This window comes from Epinephelus lanceolatus, chromosome 15 (assembly GCF_041903045.1).
Source record: "Epinephelus lanceolatus isolate andai-2023 chromosome 15, ASM4190304v1, whole genome shotgun sequence".
Classification (NCBI taxonomy): Eukaryota; Metazoa; Chordata; class Actinopteri; order Perciformes; family Serranidae; genus Epinephelus; species Epinephelus lanceolatus.
Window position 1 is genome coordinate 6,849,144 of NC_135748.1, and position 21,305 is coordinate 6,870,448.

Here is a 21,305-nt window from a genome sequence, read left to right on the forward strand (position 1 = left end):
TATAACAAACACCCACACCAACACAGCCCCTTGCATTGTTTTGCTGTAGTGCTGTGTTGGGTCTGAGCACTACCTCAAAGCTAGCCACGTGGTAGCAAAGCATGACAGAGTGCTTGTTTATCACCTCCACTGCTGTAATCCTTCATAGCACACAAACCCTAATTGCATCACATCAAAGCCAGAGCCACGTCTTCCCTCAACAGCCGACATGGAGATGAATGCGAGAGCACGTTAATCTGTCTCGACAGGTGGAACCTCCGCAACATCAAGCAGCCTTTGCAGCTTCATTGGCACTGTTACATCAGCCCACAAACTGCTTCAATAGTCCTGCTAAGGCCAGGAGACACTCAAACAGCTAACCAGCAGGTACACTGTTTGCCATCAGATAATTTGAGTACACATGAAAAATGTTGCACTAATATTAATGTGCGAGGGAGGTGGGAGTCTCGTCCCCATACTGCTTCAGTAATTCTTACAACTGCTGATCAGAGGGCAATTTTCCAAGGAGGCTCTGAGTTGCCAGTTTGGGCTGATGATTCTTTTGTTGGTGGTCTCTGCAGTGTCTCAGCCATAAACAGCTTGTGCTTCTGCTCCCTCAGAATGAATTCAATCACTTTTATGATCCCTAAACCTTTTAACTAGTGCCATCATCAGTGCAAAGATTTCATTTGTCCAATACTAAAATACTTACTCTCTCTCAGTGTTGTAGTACTGAAGACAGTCTTGGTCTCAAGGTCTCAGTCTTGTCCCAGAATTGAGTGGATTTTTACTCAGTCTTGTCTTGGACTTTGACAAAAAGGACGCAGGATTTAATTTTAAGACTGGTCAAGACCACAGCTACAGGGATATCACTAAACTGCTTGTGCAAAAAGAGGAATCTTCATTTGTTTTCTGTGAATATTTTTTATGTGAATGTGGATCTTTCAGACTGATTTGAGTATTGCCTAGGGATTGCATGTTCCACATTTTTTATAAGTGTGTCATGCATTGTGGGACTCCTGCTGGTCTGGTCTTGGTCTTGACTTGGTCTCCATACACTCCGGTCATGGTCATGACTTTGATTATATTCAGAAAAGCCCACTATATTTCATAACAGGCATGCACGATAGTGGATTTTTAGCCCATATCCAATATGCCAATACAGGACAACTTATTTGGCTGATACCAGTATCGATATATATCCACTTTTTTTTCCACCCAATTTTAGTGATCATCAAGTCTCTTCTGTAGTGGAATTAACATCATGTCATGCATGCATACTCTTATCGTTGTGGCCCAGCAGCAGATAGAGACATGAAATACAGTGCTTTTCACTGTATGTAATATTCATTCATTGTGCAAAATTTAGAAAAAGCATGTTGGCTGATTCTGATATTTCATCTTAAAGCTAATATTGGCAGATACCGAAGACATGCTGATGTTATTGCGCATCCCTAGTTGGTACTGATTCGGCAAAAATGTAGTATGTAGTATGCCAACCCAATTCCCAGGTTAAATGTTGGCATTGTATATTTCTGAACACCATGGATACATTACATTTGCATGTTATTATGTAGCAGATACATTAAAACTTGCTGTTGGTTACTTGTGATTAGGTTTAGATCCAAGTTTTAGGGGCAACATTCTGACAGGAAACACAGCAGTTCATTGTTTCCCATACATTGATGAGACAATGGCGGCCAAAAAGCCGCTGAAAAAACAGCAACTGGTCACTTAAAAAAACACATTTACCAAGAGACTTAGATTTAGTTGAGTTTTTTATTTAAACATTTTGTTGCTATTGCTTCTACTGTACCTATGTCCTCGTAAAATTACTGTAGTGGACTTAGGGATTAGACCAGTGACTTATATTTAACATAAATGTGAAAATTAAATTACAAAATAAATAAATGATTTGGTCTGACAACAGCAGACCAAATCGCAAATGCAAATTAGTCTGGAAAATCTCAGTTTATTTTTCATTCCCAAAGGGTATCGTCAACTGGTTATCAACATGTGATGTAGCGTTGAGCAAACACTGACCAGGTCCGCCCAGTACAGAGGGCTAATCACAGCACATAAGGGAAGGATATGATGCAATGGAAAAAAAGATAACGCATAATTCAGAAGAACGGCGAACACATTCTTCTCAAGAAAAGCTTCAAGTGCAGTTGATTGTTCTTCTTTTAGTCAAAATATACTGTCCAATTTGTTCAATGTTGATGCAATAGCACCTTCAATACAGTTTCACGTGTCTTTGTCTGAAGCTCGGTCTATGTTAGGTAAACAGTTGTGATTGGCCCAGCACATCTCAGGCTGCTGTAAATGTGTCCGAAGGGAAGGGGGAACCAGACGCATCTGCCAGAGCAAATAAAACATGAGTTCACAGAGTTGTCTGGTTCCCAAGCAATCTTCATAATGGTTCCCAGTGAAGACTGAGAAGATTAGATCACACCTTATTCACTGTAATTATGAAAACAACACCTACACACACAGTGTATCATTGTCACCTACTGGCTATTGCTTGTTGAACATACAAAAACATAAGCTGCTGGACTGATAAGGAACACTGCTGTAAGTATTATCATTATTATAAATAATATATACATTTAAAACACTTGATCATACTGGTACAACCCGTAAAATAGCTTTGTGTGAAATTCAGAGCATATGAATTTTTCTCAACATAAAGGTGGCTGAGGCAGCGGCTAGCAGCTAACAGTGCTGACTCCATGAACAGCGCTAAAACATGGCAACAGTGCTGATGGAGCTGATGGTATTAACCACGGGGAACTAGAGGGTGGGTGCTATGCTTCCACAAAGTTGACATTCCGATTTATCAGCAGTAATCGTCATATCAACACAGTGCAACACAGTAACAATGATCTAGCTAGTGGGATACACCTGCTTAACCACAACAAACTAGCTTGACTTCATTTTCTGCTCAGTTACGGTTATTTCTCAACTTGGCCATTTCATTGGACTACTGTCCTTGTCCTAGTATACAAGCATGGGAGGGGGATCGATTTATTGACCAAAGTATGTCAGACTCCACTACGATGGATACGTCATAGACCAAATGATCAAGCGTGTCCAGCTATTCTGCCACTTATTTTGAACAGGTTTTCTTCCCATCCATGTTTTTTCACAGCAATGAATTGTGTCTTCTCATCCGTCCAAAAATGCATGGCTCTGGACATAAATTTCGCCATGTTGTTACCAGCTTCTTCTTCTGTGCATTTAATGTTATTCAACTTCCAGTGTAAACTGTGGAGCACGCACAGAGCCTGGGTCAGTTTGGGTCTGATTGACTGTATATATGCAGTAATTGTAATTTGACTCCCAATGGTATTATCTGGGTATGTCAGTCCTACTTTAAGAATAGAAAGCAGAAGAAGAAGAAGAATTCCAGTCGCACCAACATGCTTATCTGTATTGTAAAGTCTGTTTTTAGTGAGACTAACACAATAAATCAATTTTCTCATGTAAACTTACTGACTGTCCTCAGCATGGCTTTGCTTTTCCCCTTTTCCCCACTTTCCTCACAGTCACAAGTCATCCTAAGAGAAGACTCAAAATGTAAAGGTTGCAAAATGAGATTTGAATCTGGAGCTACTCCACTAATAATTGGAATTATTGTGTTTAGGGGGCAGAAAATGAAATTAATGATGTAAGCCTGAGAGGAAGAAGTTCAGAGCTGGCTCCTACAAATATAAATGTTGAAAGTTGAAATGTTCCTCATCAGTCTGACTATAAAATTACTCAATGTGTGCAGCTGGTTCTGCTACGATGGGAGTAGTAGCTGATTGGTTGTGAGTTCAAAAGAAAGCCAGAGATTATGTATGTTTTTGTTTCCTTGATTTTGATTGGTTAACCCCTCAAAGCACATGATGCCACATTACAATCTGTGTGTGTGTGCCTTAATTGTATAAGCAATGACAAACTGTCAAATACTGATATGTAGCTCATTGTTGTTCTCACTGGATCAGTCCTACACAACTACAGAGTAGCAGAAATGGAGGTGAAGTAATGCTGGAAGTTTCAGGGTGGCCCCCTCCCTTCACAGTGTCTCCCAGGGTTCAATGGCTTTACTCGCACACAGACAGTCTCTGTGGACACAGTTTGGAGAAATGTTCCTTGAGGGCTTTCTACCAAAAAGGGATATCTTGGTTATGGTTCGGGAAAAAGTCATGGTTTGGGATAAAATTAATAGATTTCTGTCAGAAAGGGCTTTCTTGGAGAAAGTCTACAAGGAAAACTTCTCCCATGTGCTCTGCAGACCCTCGCGGACATAGGTGGATGATCAGATTTACGTCACATGGACCAAATCGGACCTTTGCAGACACGTGGACGCTGAAACTGTGACTTGGCCTTTAAGCATGGGTCTGAAAGCTCTCTAAGAGTAAACCTCATTCACTAGAGCTGACCCTCCATCAAGCTTCCTTCCTGCCTCTCTACTCGGAGGATTTTCTATCTCCCAGAGTTGCTGCAGCCATTTGACCATTTGATCACAAAGGATTACATCACACATTCAGGCTGCTGAGTAATCAGACAAAAATGACTTTTTAAAAAAAAAAAAAAAAAAAAAGAAGGCAGGCAATCACTGGAGTTAGAGTCTGCAAATCCCAGCAAAGCATGTGAATAAGAACATGTGAGCTGAAGAGGATAAGTCTCCAAAGCAGAGTGACACCAATTACCTGGTGTTTAAAAATCCACCTCCCATCTTTAGCAACCTCAATATTATAAAACAGTATTATATTATAAACAAAGCAGAAGGGGTGTACGATAAACAGTTGGTATTGTGGTTGGAAGTCATGGTTAGGTATGAGTTCAGTACAGTAGTAAAAATAACAAATGCAGAAGGATCCATTTCTTTTCATTTATTTTGAACAGACAGTCGTGCAAGTGTTAAAGATGGACACAATCCTGCTTGGGACTGATGGAACATTTTAAGGCTCATTTCAAACACTTCTGTGTTACGCTGTACCAACACTGAACAACACTTTCCAAAAAGGAAACAGGTCACAACAGGCTATAAAACTAAATGGAGCTCTCATGATATGCAATTGAAAATACTAATTGAATAGAATGCTAAAAGTAAAACTTGTGCATTAGGAGTAGTGTTTTAATTAGTTCCACCTTGGCTATATGCCAATGTTAGGGCTCTCAGTTTCGGTTAATATTATTTGGTAGCCTGACACACATTACCTGTTAACTAACCAGTTAATTTTTAGAAAAAAAAAAAGACATGAAATACAAGAGGCCTTTTCTATTAGTCCGGCACTCCATAGACACAGTGAGCTTTAGCACCACATTTCCAAGCGCTATCCATTTAGAGGTGGTGAAATTTTAATCATTTTTTTTCTCCATTCACGTAAGCGGAGCATTAAACTGGAAAGAGGCAGCTCAGCCAGCAGTAGCAGCGCCGATCATCCAGGTGATTTTATACTGCAGAAACAGAGCTTTTTTGGCTTTATGCAGCAATGAGCAACTTTCGGTTGTAACCTTTCCCATTACATACAAAAACCAGATGTTAGCAGGTGTTAGCTGTTTTTTTGTAAAGTGGGAAAGGGTCTTTATACACAGCTCTCTCTGCATTGCTGTTGTAGCTGACGGGGAACCTGCAGGCAGGTCTTCCAGCTCCAGTGCTTCATTTGTGCTCGCTGTGTGACTGTCTGACTTGCACACCATTCCTACTGTTGTGCTAAGCTCAGCAAATGATGATGCTAACAGTGTACAGCTAAAGGTTTCTGGGCAGAACTCAAGCTTGTGAACTCTAGCTCCACATTATGTGCATCAATCAACTTCTGTGTATTGTGTGTGCGGCTGAGTGCAACAAACTGTGCACCCCTGCTGTAATCTTCTGAGAGTGACTGTATTGTTCTGCACGGATACACAAATTCTTACAGACCTAAAAAGCAGTGGGCTTTTTTCTCTGTTGGTGGTGAAAAGCTCTCTACTTTTAATGTAATGTCACCATCACAAGTTAAATGCCACAGTTCATCAACAGATTTGAGTCCATGTACTCAGTTAGTTCTAACATGTCTGCTATAACAGCAGCACAGAGAAGACTGAACACCATAGAAGGTTTTAGACATTTTTTTAGACATTACAACTAAAGAATTCTAAAATTGACTCTATTTTATTCTCTTTCTTCATCAGCTGTGTCCCTCAGACACTCTGACCCTGAGAAATTCTGTAAGCTAAACAACAAATTTAGCTTTAGCTCAGTAACCCCTTCATGGCATATGTGGATTTAAGCAGTGCCCAAAACAGCTGACCATCATCTCACCATCTGCCCCCCTGTCTACACCAATCACCGCCAGCCATGCCAGATGGGTTGCCAGATCTGTGGCAAGGTTATGCACCAGATAAACCAGAAATGCCAACAATGCCCTGGGCACTGGGAGCTGAGACTGGTGAAGAGCCATGTCTCTGTTTTGTTGGTAATTTGGTTTCGATTTTTGGTTAAATGCTGGTATACTGTTACAATTCCACATATCATCATCTCATTACAGTAACATCCTCCACACTGTGAGGATACAAACATTGTTCTCATGGACAGATTGTCTCCTCATCAATAATTCTCAGTGTGTCTCTCAGAAGTCCAAAACAATGGCTGCTCAAATCTGTTCCAAGACACAAATACATGGCAACGGCTTGGCGCTGGATGAAGCACTTTAATGTCAGGAACGCCATCTCTCGCACTGGGATTAGAAAATGGTTTTCTGCCATGACAAATTTGCTGCTGGTGACACTCTTCATTGTTGCAAGGTGTGAACAGATGGGTCCATGAAATATTGAATGCGCAGTAGTACAAAAAATGCAGCTGTGTATTCTTTTCAATGTGTAGGCCAAGTCAATTTCAAATCAGAAGAAATGCTCTGGAATATGTTGCCGCACATTGGTTCACCAACAAATGAGACAATGAGTGAGGCCAAATGTTCCAATTTTTGTGTGAGGGCAGCAGAATTGGTATTCATGTTACTGGAATGTAAGCCATGACAAAAACATTTCATCGGGTGCTAGCTGTAGAATCCATTATGTATGTCAAGGAATTCTCCCATTGATTGAGGCAAAATTAAAATGTGTTGTTTTTTTTTTTTAACAAAGACAAGTCAGACTCATTCAAGAACAGTCCACTCTGGCGGTTTTTGATTATTGACCTTGTTCACAGCCCTTTATGAGGTAATTCAGATCAAGTCGATCTTGACCCTAATGTGGAAACCCTGCTAAGGCATTGGTTCCCATGGTTCCATAGCTGGTCAATGAATCTGGTGGAATGTGTGGGATTAATAGATTAAGAAAATTGATTAATATATTTCTGCTACACCAAAATCTAAAGTTGTAACAAATAGATTGCTCTTAATGTCACGAATACGAATGCCACTTCACTTTCTCTTTGAAATATGATGCCCATTCTCATGTCCTACCAGAAAAAAACCTTTAAATTATAACTTATCAACACAGTAACTTAATTTCTGGGGTGAAACATTCATTTTAAAGCATTTATGTATGAAAAAAAGATTTTTATATATGATATATATATATACATATATATATATATATATATATATATGATATATTTAGAATATGATATGATTAAAAGAAAGAAATTCACAACTTCAAACAATTAGAGTGTGTTAAAAGCCTTCAAACTCTGAGCTAACAGTATGTACTGATATCATTGGTATCAAAATGTACTGTTATATTCATCTTTGTTTTAAAATATACTTTTTATGAAAATGTTGGTCCTTTAAAGAATGTGTCCCAGATTTTTACAAATACAGAGAGAGCTCGCCATTCTAATAGCAAGAGGTAACGAAGTCCACAGTTTATGGGCGTAAAAACAGAAAACGCTCTCAACAGTACTATTATGGGACACATGAGGAACATTTAAAAGTAAAGCAGTGAAGGATGTATGTCGGGGCAAGGTCATTTAAAGTTTTATAAACAAGTAAAAGAACTTTAAAATCAATTCTGGAAGATACATGGAGCCAGTGTAGTGACTTTAGCATAAAAAATGTTAATTCATGTGGTGATGGTTAATAATGTTTCCAAGTGGAAGCATATAATGAAAAAAATGGTCCAAGAATGCCTCCTTGAGGAACACCACATTTAATGCTATGAGTTTCTGACACGAGTAACCAGGCTGACAAAAAACTGTCAGTTAAATATGACCTAAACCAAACTAAAACAGTGTCACAGAGAGCAACCCATTTTTTAAAATCTGTCTATTGAAATAGACAAACTTAAAAACAAACTGGTCAGCATTCTAGTTTTTGATACATGTTAATAAATAAATAAATAAATAATATTGCTATCGGCTGTGTCTCAGCCATAATAGGACTAGGGATGTTTCTGGCAACAAATTTCCCTGTCTACTTAACAAATTTTAATTAAGACTAGTCTACTAGTCTAAAAAGAGGCAAACACTCAGAAAACAGTCAACATTTAGCACAATTTATTGTTAAGTATTTGAAACATTGTCCCCAAAACATATTGTGTGCATTAAGAGCCCTTTGAAGTCTTTAATAACAACCTTTAACAACCATGTCTCATTTTAAATGCTGCTGAAGTACGAGACACTTTGCACCATGTGTTATGAATGTGAACATGAACATTCAGGCTCAACATATTCCATTAACTTCCTGAAGCTTTATTCTTCAACATGGTTTACAAGGTTTGTCATGATGAGCTGCGTAATCTTCTCAGACCAGGCGGCATCACCGTGTCACCGGGTGAACAATGTAAATTTGGGCTGTGTGTGGCTAGCACAGCTAGCAGCAGCAGCCATCATTCCGTGCAGGTTAACATCCAAATGCTTAAGTTGAATGTTGTTGAAAGTTGAAACTACAACTGCTCTGAAATGAATAAATATATAACTTTTTTGTCAACTCTAAGAGACATCAGCTCCGTCAGATCTTACCTCTCATATCCATTATGTATGCTCTTCAAAAAAATAAAAAATGAAATCACTGAGAGGTTGGCCCATTACAAGGTTATATTTTCCCAGCCTAATTGAATTGTACAAATCAAATCCCCCAAAAATTAAGGTTTTGAATGTGTTTGAAAATACACATTAACATGAATCAAACTCATTATTAGCAAAGACAAATCAGCGTGTTCATTTAAAAAAAAAAAAGCTATTTCATCTACAGTAGACAACGTTAATGATAGGCTTACTGTCATCAATGCTAGCTAGCACTAATTCACTGTGCCACACTTATCAATACAGCATGGTGAACTAGTAACCTGACATTTACTATTAAAACATATTGATCAATTAGCTGTATTCCAAGAGTGCAGACATTCTTGAGAGCCACAGTGGATTGTTTTAACTTTTTGAGCAAGAGACTCTGACATGCTGTCCACTCAGAAACCACTGGTGAAAGTGCAGAGGGTAAGGCTACAACTGCTGCTGAGATAAAAACCTACAGGCAAGCAAAAACAAGAGAGGACCAAAACATATTCAGGGAATTATCTCAATTGCAACTCAGTTTCATGTTGTATGGGGGCCCTGCTCCACCTCTGTTAAAGCTTAGGGTCCTTGGCCTGGAAACCGTTGAAGACCCCTGCACCAAAGGGTGCCCTGTGCATCGCTATGAGATGCCGAGGGGCTTGACAAAGCGTCTGTATTTGACGGGCCTGGGAATAAGAACGAGATGTTGTATTTAGTGCTAATTAGAAGATGCTAGCATGCTAATGCGGTAACTAAAATGATGAACATGGTTTTACCTGCTAAAAATCAATATGTTAGCATTGCCATTGTGAACATATTAGCATACCAATGCTCGCATTTAGCTCCCCTCTGTGCTTAAAAATCACAACTCACTAGATATTCTCATATATTCAGAGAAAATCATTTATGGATATTTTATATTTCCTTTCCCATTTTAATTGGACATAATGTGACATGTTAATATTCTTTATTTTATCCAACCCAGAGAAGAGAGACACAGCACAAAACATTTAAATTATTCTTAAAACAACAAGCAGTGTAACTATCAATACTGCTACACACACAGAAAAACGCTTGGTGTGCAAAACATTTGGAGTAAGTTATTAATTCACAACTGAATTGATAAATCTAAAAGTGATCACAGCCTTGGGTGATTAACAAATAGCACTAAAGACATGTGAGAAGAGGACGAGACAAAAAGCCCTGCTTCACACCAACTACACGCACCCATCCTCCAGCATGACAGACTGCTGAGGCAAAGGTGATAAAAATAGACGTGTTGAGAGAGTGAGTGTACAGAGTAGAAAGAATTTAAGGAGACAGAGAGAGAGAGAGGGAGGTATGGACAATAAGAAGGGAAGGAAAAGAGATACAGAGATAGAGAAAGAGATCCATCAGACATTCTGAGTCTAGTTTCCTCTGTCTGCCCTCGAGCTGTGCTACGCCTCCTGGGACAGTCTGTACTCACACACACATACACACACGGTCAGGCTGCCCTTGATCAGTTCCTCTCACCTGCACCTGCACCATGTACACACACACACACACACACACACACACACACAGTGCTGTGAGTGTGAATTATGTATCGGTTTTACACAAACAGTCTCTCAGACAGACAGCAGTAGGGAAGAGGAGAAAACCTCCACAAGCAGTCTTCATCACACCGAAGCGAACACCACATGCTGCCATGGAGATGTAGTCTTATAAATAGTGGTGTTTGCAGGATGATGTTCATACTGCATCCAATAGATTTCTTGTTTTTTATGCTGCGTTCATACACAGACTGCTGTGATGTTTGATGTAACGTGAAGCTTGCAATGGAGACATCACTTCATTCACTCACTCAGTCAGGGTTAGTCCATCTGCTCCCTTGTGGTCATTGTAAGGCATGACAGAGTTGAAAGAGTCTCCGCACTACACACTGAACCAGGGTCAGTCACTCAGTGCCTTTGTGCTAAGCTGTCACTTTGCATCAAAGACAACTCATGTTCTTGTTCCCCATGTCCCTGTTACCTGGTTAATGCAGACTTAAACTGTCCTTCATGTTTACCTGTTGTCTTAATCAGTTCAGTATAATGTTCATTTCCAGAAATTCGAGCAGAATCTCATTTAGAGCTAATCCTAACTACATATCACTCTGCTGAGAACACTTCTGTCTCTCATCTTTTCTGAAATAGTTTTTAGCCATTATTATTCAATTTGATAATTTATTGTTCGATTGCTGTAAAGTAACTGTCGATAAATCAACATGTGCTGCAAATCTATTTCACATTAAAAGACTTCCAGAGGCTCAGAAGGCAAAGTCACTTCCTTCCCTTGTGGGCTCTTATTGTGAAAGTCTGCAGAAAAAGTGGACTTTCATTGAGGACAGCTTAACTCTTTACAGTTTTCTATTAAAGCTTTTCCGTTTAAGCATTTTGATTTTACATTTAGATCATTTTCCTTTAGCCTCAATATAATTATTTATATCAGATTTTTCAATTTTTAGATCTATTTTGAAATTGTTGGTACTTCAGGTTGATTTTTCCCATTTAGGTATCTAGTGTTAGTCTGTTCTCATTCTCAAGTTGTCAAATATTGCCACATTGTCAGTGCTTTCAGTGACAGGCACTGATGCAAAAATGGGCATCAGTTTATAACACTGCCAGAGGGCATCAGTTTGAAATGCCGCCAGTAACAATATAGGCCTGATATAAGGAGCTGGAAAGTAGGGGTGGGAAACTCTAGGCACCTCACAATTCGATTTAATTACAATTCAGAGGGCTACAATTCAATGATAAAATCAATGCATCTCAATCCATCATAATTTTTGATTTCTATACATGATTTATTTTCCTCTAACGTAAAAATAATAAATTGCAAATAAATTGTAATTTATTTGTAGCCTATACGGTATGGCTGTTGTACCAAACTAACTAATACCAGTCGGATTGTATCCACCTGCGGATGTTAACGCATCCATTGTGGGATATTTATGCCACCATAGGGTCCAGGAGAGATAGTTGATGGGTCCAACAAAGCCTTGACTTTCACCCAGGAGCCCAGTGTTGGCTTTCCATATGAATGTTGGGCCAAACCATGATGTATTTTTCTAAACCTAACCACATGCTTTTGTTCCCTACACCTAACCATGTGCTTTTGTTCCCTAAACATAACCATGTGCTTTTGTTCCCTAGACCTAACCATGTGCTTTTGTTCCCTAAACCTAATCATGGGCTTTTGTTCCCTAGACCTAACCATGTGCTTTTGCTCCCTAAATCTAACCACATGCTTTTGTTCCCTAAACCTAACCATGGGCTTTTGTTCCCTAGACCTAACCATGGGCTTTTGTTCCCTAGACCTAACCACATGCTTTTGTTCCCTAAACCTAACCATGTGTTTTTGTTCCCTAGACCTAACCATGTGCTTTTGTTCCCTAAACCTAACCATGTGCTTTTGTTCCCTAGACCTAACCAATTGTTTGTATTGCTGAAGGAGATAAATTTAAGTACAAGGTGTATTACCAACGTTGATGAAATTCAAAATGAAAGTGTATTTTGAAAATATTCAATGCATGTAATAAGCGAATGTCAACAACAGATGCACCCAGAATACCTAGCGCGTCATACATAGATGTCAGAGTCCACTAACCAAGCAGTGATATTTGACAAGTTGGGAGTGAGAGCATTCTCATTCATGTAGAGGATCCTGGATGACTACAGGACTGTGTGTTTGAGTTGGCAGGGCTGACTTTAACACAGGCCTCAGCTTTGTTTTTGTGACAGTCTCTGGGGTGGCTGTGGCTCAGGAGGTTGAGCGGTTCAACCCCTTATTAGAAGATCGGCGGGTCGATCCCTGGCTCCTCCAGCCTGCACGTGGAAGTAATCTTGGGCAAGATGCTAAACCTCAGATTGGCTGTGCACCCATGTGTAAATGCATGTAAATATTTAACTGTTGAGCAGGTGGCACATTGTATAGTAGAGGACTAGAAAGGTGCTTGATAAACAGTTACCATTTTGTTTCTTCTTAAAAATCTTAAATGAAGATGATATTTTCACTAAGCATTGCTCATTTATTATTATTTATTATTATATCCACTCAGTAGTGAAGTGAGCCACTGTGCCAGGCTGTTATGTTTGCCCTGCAAAGAGAAGAATGTGGAACAGCAGAGTGTACAGTAAGGCCTCCTGACAGACACTTCACTAAAATCAGCTCTGTCCTGTGCTTCACCAGACATGACTTCACTATGTTTCCTCATGTGCCTGTTGTGGTATGTGTGTGTGTGTGTGTGTGTGTGTCACACACACTGGGTGAGAGGCCCATTTCAAGGTGATGAGCATCCTGAAACACCACTAACTGGTTCTGACTGAGCACGTGTTCATGCACACTACCAAATGTGCATATAGGAGGCATATAGCCATACAGCAAACACTGACACATAGTAGAGACGTGTGAGTAGGCACACACACACACACAAACCCATCCCCCTCAGGGAGTATGTCCTCACATGACGTAGTTGAGATGAAAATAGATGGTTACAATGAGCACTAGCTGTGTTTAACCCCTTTAAAACACCACTTTAATGAATGACCTTTGTTTCTAAATGTGGGGTATTTAGTGAGGAGGGATGTGAAGAGTAAAAGGAGAGGACTTTCAACAAAGGTTCTTTGTTAGACTGAAGATATGCTCTGCCAACAATGATGTCATTTTCACTCTGCACACCTTTGTCTATAAATCTTCATCTGTTCTTACACAGGCGCTGTATTGCTGTCAACTTACTGTAAAGGTTGGTTACAAACACGTTCAGATAAAATAAAATAGTCCACGACATTTTGTACAAGGTTCATTTATCAGTCACTGCTTCAAGGCTGCTTTAAACAGTGACTGGTCAGGTGTGCAAAGGTGTCAAAGTGGTATGAGCTCCAAGCATGCTCCACATTCTCCTCTTTACGTTCCTCACATTCCTACTTCCTCGTTCATGACTGTGCCACAGCTGTGCTTTAAGAGAAAAGATAGGGAGAGTGGGACTGAAATCAGAATGAATCGATCAGTTATTTGTTTGTGTTATTGTGTGACTTGGTGTAAAAATGGTTAGTTTTCACCAAAGTCACACAATAACATAAACTAACTAACTGTTCAAAGCAGCAGTAGACCAGCAGCTATCCTGTATGCAGCCGTGTCAGACTCCAACCCCATTCTCCAAACTGGAGGGATGCCGCCTGATACCTTCTATATGTAATACACTGACTGTAAAAGTACCTCATAGAACCCCATTTCAAAAGATCCAAACTATCCCTTTAAGTCCTCAGTGTATTCCAAAACACAGACAGCAGGGTGGACAGCAGATACACATGCAGATCTGTACAATCTGCATAGTGTTTCACACTTGTGCAGCTGGAGCACTTGACACGTACAGTCCATGGGTGCCCATGTTGTACATGGGTGCAGATATAAGCAGATGGTGAAATTTAAATCAGTGCAGTACCAGCATCAAATTGAACATCACATTAATATGATTAAATATACACTATACTTAAAAACTATACATTATAAAAAATAGAGAACTTAATATCATTTTTTTCTGTACAGGACCATTTTCCCTGCAGACATTTTGACTTGTGACAGGAAGACAAGCACAGGTGTAATTAATAACATTAATATGGCTCTTTTGTTTTGTTACACAGAGTTGTGCATTGACATCTTCTGAATGCTTCATACCTCTCTAAAATCCCATCCATCGTGGAAATGCTTAAAACTAAAGCTAATTTCATGGAATGTGAGGCAGGTTTATGATGGGTAAAATTCATACACAATATACAAATGTAAGTTACAGTTACATGATTGCACAAGGATTCATGGGTAACAGTTAGCCTATCTGTTGTGTAGCTTAAATTTTTGTTGTTGTTGTTGTTGTTGTTGTTGTTGTTGGGTTTTTTTTATGAATAGGCTGATTTATCTTTGTTCATGTGTTTAAATCATCAAACAATAATTTGGCAGCCCCACCTGCAGTAACTCTGGGGACCCCCAAGGGGTCCCAAACTCCCTGTTAAACACCCTGGTTCTAATCCTTTAATGGCTAGGGCAGTGATACTCAACTCAAAGCCTGCGGGACAGATAGGGTGCCAGGTGGTCCACTGACCATTTTCTAATTCACAATGAAAATTTTCAACAATGCTTTGGTTATATGTTTAGGCACAAAAACCACATGGCTAAGGTCAGGAAAAGATCATGTTGTGGCTTAAAATACCCAGTTTTGGTGGCACAATCCCTGCTGGAAAAGCAGCAATGTCTCTGTAAGAAACAACCACTTTTTGTACTCAAAAAGCTGCTGGAAAAAAAGCAACGATGACTAAGTCAACTCATATACCATGTTACTTTAGAAGGATTGATGTGATACATCTGAAAGGGGCAAATGTAATGTGTTTGTGATTTGCAGAAATGTACAATGCCCACATTTTGTTCTGATGACTAGTTATCTAATATTATTGATGCAAAGAGAAAACATTGATATCATCATCTTTAAGATACACCCTTATTTTGAAATTCCCATGGCATGTCAGTGTCACCGTTTCTGTCAAAGCACACCTCCTTCCTAAACACTCAAACAGGGCTTGCAGCCTAGCACAAGGCAGATGATGGCAAGCAGCCAAGAAAAGACAATGAGGATATTCACTGATATGGTCTCATCTAGATCACAGGCCCCTGAACTGACTCAAATGAGAATTGTATCATGACAGACTTTGGGATATCAGCAAATATTGAATCACTGTCAAAATAATGGATATAATATGATATGATGAAACTTGTGATTTACACCCATATTAATGTCTCAGTTCACCAACAGGCCAGACTTGATTCATTTCATAAATGAGTTACTCTTCATGTGATACATGAGACACAGAAGATGGAAAGCAGTTATTTTCAGGACTGGACGCCTCCGCACAGACCACAGAAAACACATTTCACACTCCTCACAGGATGCAAACCACAGCCGGTCCTTCCATTCAGCAAAGCTAGTCCATAGACAGACTATATATATACACACACACAAACACACACACACACACATCCAGAATGACAAAAATGGCACTCCACCCACACCAAACACATCAATACATGCATCCATACTCTAAAAACTTACTCTAGTCACCTTATTTGAATCAACCTAACACCAAATATAAGCACACAACACCATTTTTTTTTATAAAATTTTGACTTGAACCTTAATAAATTCTTCAAGTGACATTTTTCCTGAGTTCTATATCTTCCTCTGTACACCACAGTCCACCTGTGAATCCAACACTTCAGTACGGCGCAAGAGATCTTAACAGCTATGGACCAGTGGCCATGAAACTTGCTATTCATGGTCCCCAGAGGAGGATCCCTAATTCCTCCACATTTTTTCACTTTCAACCATCTGGCCACGAATTCCTCTTAAACATAGCACATCTATACGCATAGATCATAGTCTTCAGTATGGTTCCTTTTCATTGCAGTGGCTCTCTGATCCTTCCTGAGGCAAACAGGAATAGCTCACAAAAATACATCACAGTTCGTGTCCTGTTTGAAACCAAAAAAAACGAAAGCATTTTCTTTTTTCAAAACCTCTTCTAAACCTATCTGCGTCTGTTTCACAACATTTATCTCATTTTACAATGTGTTTGAGCTTTACGTCACATTGAGACACTAAAGGGTGCCCTGTGCATTGTGAGGCTCATTTATCATCCCTTTATGTATGAAAATAGATATCCATTTCCATTTCAAACATTGTAAACATCCCTGCCCTCATACTTTCTTGTGTCTTTTATGTTGGTATAGATCCAGCCAATAGATGGAACAAGTGTCACACAACAACAAACAAGGAGACAGTAGAACAGGTCGTAATATTGTACCTTTAAACAAAGGCAGCATTGGTCTTGAAGCCATAACCTAAGATCCCAACATGTAGATGGGGAATTCTTTTCACTATACTACTGATTTGTTCCATTCTGCCATTATTTGAATTTCTTTATTGTCTGCTATGGTCATATCTCACTTGCCCTACACTGCCTCCATGATCTCTGGTGATACTACTCCATTTTGTCCACATCCGCAAGCTTCCAGGAAATGTGCACAAGACTATGGACAGAAGGCTCCATCTGTCTCCGTCTCTAACGCTGAACATAAATGAGCCCTAACACACCAGGCGTTGGTGGTATTTACCGACCTGGGAAGGAAAGGTTGGACCCTCTTTGCCAGGTGAATGTCTGTTGCAGGTTCTCTATGATGAATCTGTTGTCTCTGGGTACAGTCACACGAGTGAAATTAACAGCAGCAAATATTCGCCTCCCAATTACTTCCATTTAATGCAAGCAGTGGGGCGAATAAAACATTCCCTTCCAGTGGCAAAGTAAATTTGCATCTTCACATTGTGTGGAGTTCAACTTTGGTGAACTTTGACCAATGAAGTTGCAGCCTCAACCAATAGCAACAAAGTCAGGCTGTTCTCACATACTGTTGGTATGTTTTCCTATGAAAAGTAATGCATCCAAATTCATACATATCCCATGTATTTTGAAAGGCTGCAATCACATGACCAATGCGCTGACAGGAGTAAACAAAGAAGCAGTCCCAAGCAGTCTTGTGGGGAGGCAGGTTGGGGTGGTGAACCACAGTAACTTTTATTGCCTCAACCTAACCTCCATAACTTCATGTTCATTACACAACTGTACATTAACGTCATTCGTGGGGCGCTAATTCATAGGATATCACATGAACTGTTGTGCATGCATTTTTCGTACGCTCTCACAGGAACTGTTCTATGAGAATATGTTGAAAGTGTGTGGACGAGACATGGATTGTTGCCGTGAAAAACCAGCTGACACTGTATGATATTGGCCATGAAAAATACAAAGTGCCCCACATGACAGATGCTGCCTGGCTTGCAGTGAGTCAGGGAAAGGGCATGCAACAACAGAAAATGGAAAATGTACCCATCATATTTTGCGGTATTTATTAGCAGGCTAGCTTTCCGTGTCCGTCATGTCAGGCTCTGCATACATTCAGCACAATTATCACTTTGGAAGGCAAAGGTCACTCGACTGCATTTGCTTCTGACTGACCGTACCCTCAAGCTTAGGTAACCCTGATGACATGATGTGGGTTATTTTCTCAGACTTAACAAAGCTCCACAGAAGACATTTGCTGTTTTCACAGGATGGGCAGCGACCCTCAATCAGTACATTTACATGCACAGTTAAGTCGAGCTATGGTTATAGCTCGGCTAGGCCATTTAACTGGACTATTGTCCTTGTCCCAGTATACAAGCATGGGAGAAGAATCCATTTATTAACTGAAGTATGTCCAACTCTGCTACAATAGGTGGCGCTATGTCCCCTTTCAGCTTGTTACTACTGGACCTTTGTCCAGTTGACACAAACCAAACAATCGGTTAGTGAGCCGAAAATGGTACCATGGTGGAAAACTTTACAGCTCTGTACATTTCATACGTGGTGTTACATATTTAAATCTTTGAGCTGACACAGGATGAACCAATATGTCTCCTCATCCGTCCAAAAATGCATGGCTCTAGATGTAGATTTCGCGGTGTTGTTACCAGCTTCTTCTTCTTCTGTTACGCATTTACTGCTATACGACCTCCGGGTCAAAGCCCAGGCCAGAAACTGGAGCATGTGCAGAGCGCCTAGGCCAGTTTGGGTCCAACTGACTACAAACAAACAGGAGTAATTCAACTCCCGATTGCATTATCTGGGTGTGTTAGTCCGACTTTGAGAAATTCGACTTGGCGCAATTTCAGTCGGCCTAACATGCTTGTATTTTAAAAGTCCGGTTTTAGTTGGACTGTCACAATACAATAATTGTCTCTATTGTCATGTAAACATACTGAGTAAGAATTAAACTGACCTTAATGTGTAAAATCATTCAAGCGTCCCTTTAATAATTCTCTCTTTACAGTAAACGCTCTCTTTCTCTCTCTTTCTGTTATTACTCTGGGATAATGAGTAGGAAATATTAACAGCAAAGCAAGAGAGCTATATCCGTAGTCTTTGCTCACGATAACTGTCTGGAAGTGGTGGTAGTAAATATTTCATTGGCCTTGGTCACCTCTTATCTGCTCCATTCAGATGAACTGTGTGTAACTCTGATGTTGCTGTTTCCCATTAGCAGAGAAGATGGAAGAGGGAAGAGAGTGTCTTTGTAGGAAGGATAACAAAGAGCTAATCTGTTCTCAATAAGGGCATGTTTATAAGAAGTCATACAAACAGCCGAGTCACACTATATTATGAGAAGCATTGATTGAACGCATGGGTGTTAATTGAATATCAATATTTTTATGTAGGCTACAGTAAGAAGAAGACCTCGGTAATTCCTATTTTAGGCATTTAAGGTGGTGAATTGTCATTTAGGTGACGGTAGTGGCACAGTTCATTCTGACACATACAGTTATATGAGAGAAGACACGTCAGGATATAGTCCATACAGGAATTGCTTTATTCCGAGGTGGGTGTTTACTGAAGCGGCTGCTGAGCGGCTGAGGGCGGGAATAAGGGGGTGGGAGGCTGGCTCCTTTGTCCCTCTGCAGCCCCTTCCTCCCCCAGCGTGACAGGAGCGCCAGCCCCGGTTGTGGCATTTGTCTCCCATGCAAAACATGTGCCCCGCGTTTAGTCCCCCATCCATATGTATTATACTATTTATTATAGAAGTGGGATGTGGTTAGCTTTTTTTTAAAAAAAAAAAAAAAAAAAGACAAGCAGGCTACTGTAGAGACCGACAACTTCCTTGTAAATGTAACAGACGCGTGTGGTCTGTCACAATGATACCACAAACACGGCTGGTCGTTCACTGACACAAGGCAACATAACCACACTTAAAGTCAGCTACTATCAATATTCATTCTTTAAAATAGAGTGAACTGTTTTTTTAAAAAGTCGCTGGCAACAAACTTAACTAAACAGTCCACAAAGCACTTTGTTACGTAAGCGGAGAGAAAGACGTTTTTGAGGGAAACACATTTAAACAACACCTAGCTTAAACATGCCGCCGACCACAGCATCCCTGCTAACCTGCCTGAACACCACCACGGTGTCAAAACCACATCAGGTAGGACACACACACACACACACCTCAGGAATCAGGAGTAACACACATTGTGGTTAAATCAACCCCGGTGAACACAACAACAGTGAGACTACAACACAAACAAGTGAGGAAAGCCACTACGAGCAGACAGATTAGTAGAAGCAAATCCACGGCTGCCAAGGGGCTCCCGTAGTCTGCTTTATTCAAGCGTAGTAAAGCCCAATGGTTGCTTATTATCTGTGTAACGCTGGGACCGACTTACCCGTTTTTCCCTGCTCGTCTGCGTTCAATCCCTCAGAAATAAGAGTGAGTCCACATTGTTGTTGTAGTTGTTGTTTATTTCCGCAGTCCTCGGACAGACAGAAACCGCTGCTTTTAATGGACCGTAGGCATCAGTCGGTGTTTGGTAGATGGGTCTCCTGTGTGTGTGTGTTAGGATGAAACGCCTTTTCTCCTCTAGGAGCTGCATTGTTGACATTGGCTTCCTGACGTCATGCTGGCCCTCATTCACAACAACGGCCAAGCCCCCCTGCTCTTACGATGATGGAGCCCCCTGCTCCGGCTTGACGATGCAGAGGATGCATGATTGGTGAACTGCGCTCTCACTACCATACAGACTAACTGCTTCCCTACCACACATTTTATTTCTCAAAAACATTAACAGACATCGCATTTTTACTGGGTAATTATTTATTACTGAACTGTACAATAGTCAAAGGAAGACTGCTTTGCAATGAAACGATTATTCGTTTGGTCTATAAAATATCAGAAAATAGCTAAAATGCCCCTTGCAATATTTTTCCTGAGCCCACGGTGATTCAAATTACATGTTTTGTGTAAACAGTCTAGATTCCAAAGAAGAAAGAAAAGCCAGAGAATGTTTGACATTTTTTTCTTGAAAACTGATTGCAATGATTAGTAGGGACTGTTCGTTACTTGTGAGGGGGGAAGGGGGTGGTGCAAAAAGGAGAGGCATGTCAAATATTTTTTTAAGCATATTTAAGCTTATGTTTTTTTTTTTTTTAATGGCTTAGAGGAGGAATATACATGGTTAAATGGTTGTATTTTGTATTTATTTTACTGCAAATAAATCAACAAAATTACACCATTTATCATAGCCAGAAACTGCAAAAACAGACATTTACACAGATTTTCACATTTCGTATCTTTCGGATTTCGGTTCTTTGACATGTCATGTGTTACAAATGCTTCCATCAGAAAAAAAACATAACCGAATCTACGCTTAAAATTGTAAATTGTGATATGTCATCAAAACCACTTTGTTCTGCAGCTCATGTAAAAT

The 21,305-nt window shown here is 40.0% G+C and overlaps 1 protein-coding gene across 1 annotated transcript in view; it reads right to left on the reverse strand.

Moving 5' to 3' along the window:
- Positions 1 to 20,655, reverse strand: part of LOC117266782 (BACH transcriptional regulator 2a) — a 72,426-nt gene extending 51,771 nt beyond the window's left edge. The window contains exon 1 of the mRNA XM_033642128.2: positions 20,265 to 20,655. The gene's annotated coding sequence lies outside the window, so the exon portion shown is untranslated. The remainder of the gene's footprint in view (positions 1 to 20,264) is intronic.
- Positions 20,656 to 21,305: the final 650 nt, after the last annotated feature.